This window comes from Callospermophilus lateralis, chromosome 6 (genome assembly GCF_048772815.1).
Source record: "Callospermophilus lateralis isolate mCalLat2 chromosome 6, mCalLat2.hap1, whole genome shotgun sequence".
Lineage (NCBI taxonomy): Eukaryota > Metazoa > Chordata > Mammalia > Rodentia > Sciuridae > Callospermophilus > Callospermophilus lateralis.
This window is the reverse complement of record NC_135310.1, coordinates 27,511,422-27,516,830: the sequence shown is the minus strand read 5'-3', so window position 1 is coordinate 27,516,830 and position 5,409 is coordinate 27,511,422. Positions and strand designations below refer to the sequence as shown.

The 5,409-nt window shown below is 38.5% G+C and overlaps 1 long non-coding RNA gene across 1 annotated transcript; it reads left to right on the top strand.

The window, feature by feature from the left end:
- Window positions 1–1,683: 1,683 nt before the first annotated feature.
- On the top strand, window positions 1,684–5,206 carry LOC143402289 (uncharacterized). The gene is made up of 3 exons (XR_013091712.1): window positions 1,684–1,982; window positions 3,067–3,710; window positions 4,595–5,206. It is a non-coding gene; the product is annotated as an uncharacterized LOC143402289 (long non-coding RNA).
- The last annotated feature ends 203 nt before the right edge of the window (window positions 5,207–5,409 follow it).

Below are 5,409 nucleotides of genomic sequence, written 5' to 3'. Positions count from 1 at the left end.
GGTGGTGCCACAGTTCTTACAGAGCAATCCCCAATTAATCAAACTTCCCACTATGGTGAAGGGTAAGGATGAAGCTAGAGGACCAGATAATTCCCAAGTAGGGTGGTTGTCATCTGTTGCCCAGTAGAATCACAGGCAGTGCCAAATATGTCATCCTACACTGTGCTTTACACACCCAGGCCTGGGTTCCATATATGTAGCTAGGGTTGATAAACAGAACAGGGAAATGGAACTCCCCAAACACAGGCCTTAGTGAAATTGGCTTGGTGTACAGTAGAGCTCATGCCAATACTGTTATAGTGAGGTGTTCCCAAAAGCTCACATGTGAGACAATGCAAGAAGGCTCAGAGGAGAAATGATTGGGTTATAAGAGTCTTATCCCAATCAGTGATTTCATCCCCTGATAGGGATTAACTGAGTGGTAACTGAAGTGGTAGGGTGTGGCTGGAAGAGGTGGGAAGTGGAGAGTGGCTTTGGGTATATATTTGTATCTGGAGTGTGGTGTCTCTCTCTGTTTCCTGATCACCAAGATGTAGCTGCTTTTCTCCACCATACTCTCCTTCTATGATGTTCAGCCTCACCTCAAGTCCTGAGGAATGGAGTTGGCCTTCTGTAGGGTATTGATTTAACAACTGAGCAGCCATCTTAAATGTTAACTGCCATCTTATAAGTTTCACTTTCCTGTACTTCCTCTTACCTGAGCTCCCACACCCATTAGTGACCTTCCCCATGGTACGTAACCCTAAGCCAATCCTGGAAGGACATGACCCCTTGACTCTGGAAAGCCCCATGGTGCCATCGACCTAAGCCAATCCCATGCTATTTCCCACCTGCCTAGCTCTGACACAAGCACTCCGAGCCCATCCCATAGCACCACAGCTACCACTCCAAACCCCTACCCCATGAAAGCTCAACACCCAGACATCTCAGGGCCTCTCTCCTCTATAGAGGGATGACCTTTATTTGTCAGCTTTGATCTCTGCCTGATCTCCATCCTTCATTTCTTGCTTGCCAGTCTCTCGCTTTCTCACCTACCTTTCACCTTCTATGGACTAAGACCTCTGAAACCATGAGCTCTCAAGTAAACTTTTCCTCCTATAAAGTTGTTCTGGTTGGGTCTTTAAGTCACAGCAGTGAAACAGCAGACTAAAACAGTTACTCATACACAGGTGACATTCTCCACATTTAACTCTTGGCCACATTATAGGAAGAATGTTATTCTCACCCATGACCTAAAATTTCTTCATTGCAAGATCCTAATTTCGAAAGACTCCACCTTGTTTGACCTTCTCAGGGCTGAGTGGGCTGGTAAGTAGGCTCTAATATTTAATGGCAATTCCTGTACATACTGCAGAGGGGAAAGATTGGGACTCTAAGGAAAAGGGACAAAGAAGTATGGCGAGCCAGCCATGGGCTATGCATGTACACTAGGAGCATGAGTATATGAGTGTACTGGACTGACATTGCCTCTCTGGGCTGTACACATATGTGTCCTTTTCCCTCGCTCTGCCTATGATCCCCACACAGCACATGATATGGGAGTGGCCTTCCAAGATGTCAGTCAATCTGCTGACTGCAAGACATCACAAGGCTAGACTCAACCCCCCAAAACCTGACCTCTTACCTCATTCGGGGTGGAACTTTCTCCAGTGTCTTCCCCTCAATAAATAGGTAGTTTCTGGAATGCGCCTCCTCTCTTTTCTTCCTCCCTCACCTTCCTTGTGGGAGCCAGAGCAGAGGAGCTGTCGCTGAAGAATCCCCAGCAAAAGGTGTTTTCTCTGTCTCGGTGTGGTTATTTCCTGCCAACCCAAATTCACTTGGAGTTGCCCTGAGTGATCTAGTCGCGTCATGTGGCAAAGAAGAAAGTGGCAGAGGGACAAACAAGAGAAAGGGTAGTGTTTGTGTTGGAAGATGTGACTCCCCATCCCAGGACCATCAAAATCTTCACTGAAGTCTATAATGCCCAGCAACAATTGTGTATGGTGAGTTTCTCGGGGGGATTTTTAGGGAAAGAGCCGAGTTTTGCATTTTGGGGTCAAGTTGCTAAAATACCTTATTATTTATACAAAGGAAGCTATGACTGAGATTAGGTTGTATGAGGATTCTGAATACATCAGTCAACATCCCTATTGATATGTAAACACAGAATCTGTAGACACTTCTAAGAGCAAATTTTTCTACAGGGAGTGTTAATATAACTATCTACCTTACACACATGGAAGTAGGCTTATTCCTCAGGGGCCTGGTTAGTATGGTATTCCATCAGAATTACAATAAGAAGGCAATAAAGTTACCAGAATTTCCATTTTAAAATATGGCATTTTAATCCTTGAAGCATGAATAGAAATGGAATAATACTCAAACTTTTTATCAATTTTCATAAGTTATAATGGATATTCCAATTATTTTGTGTAAATTACATTACCAATTCTAAAAGTCGCATAAATTTTTAAATTTCTGGAAGGAAAAGTGTTATAATTTGACTTGCAAATATCTCTAGCAAACAAAACAAGCTTTAGAAGTTGACAAAAATGGGTATAGAATGTATACAAATATAAAGTGTTATTTAACATACTGGGATAGTTAAATCTTCTGTGAAACTGAGAGATTTGTGCATGCAAGAAAATACCAATTTAGCTACTATTGTTTGCAAACTTTGTAGCTATACACATAAATGTGTCTCTTCCCTTCCATTTGTATTGCCACCAGTTTGGAGTGCCTTCATTTTATCCATCCTTCATTATTATGAGGAGCTTCTCTCTGGTGCTCAAACTCAACCTAATCTCAGTGTCTTAAAGTACTCTCCTATTTAAAATCACACACACAGACACACACACACAGTAGATCACAATGGCTTCTCCTTTGGATGTGAGGTGTCCCCCAAAGCTCATGTGTGAGACAATGCAAGAACATTTAGAGGTGAAATGATCGGATTATAAGAACCTTAACCTACTCAGTGCATTAAGCCCCTAATAGGAATTAACTGGATGGTAGCTGTAGGATGTGATTGGAGCAGGTGGGTCTCTGGTAACGTGTCTTTGGGGTATGTATTTTGTCCATTTTTAGCAGAGCTCTCTGCTTCCTGATCATCATATCCTGAGCTGCTTTCCTCCACCACACACTTCTGCCATGATGTTCTGCCTCATCTCAGGCCCTGAGGAATGGAGTTGGCCATCTATGGAGTGAGACCTCTGAAACTATGAGCCCCAAAATAAACTTTCCCTCCTCTAATTGTTCTTGTCAGGTATTATGGTCACAGCTGTGAAAAAAACTGACCCAAACATCATTCTACAGAGTTTTTGTATGGTTCAGAGTGTCTTTTTAAATTCCCATTATACCTGAAATCTAACTGGATACCCAATTCATGTGACATGTTTTCTCTTTATCCAGAACTTTGTAGACTTTTTCCTCTAATCTTTTAATCCTAAATGTTGCTGTGGTAAAATTTCAGGGTATTTTGGTTTTGCCTTCTGATATTAATTTTTGGAAGCAGGATGAGTAGTCATTATCTTTGCATTTCAATAGTAAACTAGGATATGTTTTAGATTTGAGTGTTCTGTATTAATTTTGTCTGGATTAAAATGCATTCTTTTTTATTTTTTTTAGTTATTTTTAACATCATTCCAGGGAAATTTTCTTGTTTTATATTCTTTAATAGGTTTTTGGTTTTGTGCTCTGGCATTGTTCTTCAAGGAAGAAACTCATTGCATGTAAGCTTATCTTTATCTGTCATAAACATTTTTCCTCCTTCCCTCTCTCCTTCCTTTCATTCTTCTTTTTCCCTTTTTTCTTCTCTTGATATGCTTTTCTTCATTCTCTATATATTTGTTTTGATTATAAAGAGCTGTTTGTTTAGAGTAGCAATATTATTTTTAGCCTTGTCTGTTCTATTGCTTTTAGTTAAAAGTTGTTGATGTGTCCTATAATTTTCTTGCTTTGGACGCCAACTTTTCTTGATGCTAAACACTCTCTTTTTGTATTGTTTCCTTTTCTTTGCTTTCATCTTTTTCTTGACTTTTGTGTTTTCTCCCTATGTTTCATTTATTAATTGATTGTTCACTCTGTAATGGCTTTGAATTTTTGGCATGAAGATTTCTTAATGTTAGTTAATACAGAAAGCCTTCAACTTATGAAGATCAAACTTAATTTATTTATTTATTTATTTAGATTTATGATGGTGCAGAAGTGATATGCATTCTGTGGAAATCATGCTTTAAATTTTGAATTTTTAGTTTTTACCAGTCTAGTGATATGTGATATGATCCTCTCTGGCAATACTGGGAAGTGGCATAGAGCTGCAGCTTTTAGCCACACAATCAGGAGACTCAATAATTGATTCTCTACTGTGGATTCTGTTGCTAATCTAAGCTCTGTTGGGTAGGTTAGGTGTATTAAGTGCACCTTTCACTTAGGATATTTTCAGCTATGTTGAGTTTATCAGAATGTGACCCCATTGTATGTTGAGGAGCATCTATGCATAATGTGAATTATTTGGTACAATCTGATTTGCATGCTTTTCTGGTAAAAATGAAAAAAATTATTTTATCCTTTTACCATTATACTCAGCATCTACTTTTGTTATGTCTCCTTTTAGTGACTGTTCAGGAGTAACTGGAATGGAAAGGAGCTAAGCTGAGGTTGTGCTGAACACCGTTAGCCATGTTTTCTCTAACCAGAAGGATTTGTATGGCATTCCCATTAAATTTATCCCTTTTCCATGAACCCCTGAAAACTTAATTGTCCTGTTTTATCTTTCTTTTTTTTTCATCTTCCATACAGAAACTATTTCTAATATTTTCAGTTACAAGAATATGACTTTTCAATTACAAGTGTATGATTCTAATTTGCTTCTCTAAATTTGGCAGTGTTTAGTAGAAAATAATCAGTGTATTATTGACTCAGTGTTATTGCTTCTAGAATGTTGATGGAACTTTAGGAGCCAACCAACTGGCCAACACTGCATTGCTTTATTCTAGAATCTTTGGTTGTATCATTTTGGTTTCTCTACATATTAATATTTATTACTTTCAGTTGTGCATTTTCCCTCTTTGGTTACTGCAGATAATGATTTATTTTGAAAATTTGTTCAAGTTTGTTCATGTGTGACACCAAAATGGAAAATGGGAATGATGTGATATGGCATCACTTTCAAATCTGTCATCTTTACCAACATTTCAGCAATCAACTTTCACTTTGTTATTCACAAACTTCTCTGAAGATGTATCTATTTTTTTAACATTTAAGCTGAAACTATCATTAAATAAATCCTATAATTGATTGCCTGTTAAATAATGTGACTTTTATTTTTTTATGTGTTCTTAAGTTCTAGTTTTCAATGTGAATGGCATTCCTATATCCACAGGTTATTGTAGAGTCTGTGTCCAGACTGTCCACATGGTTTCATTGTTT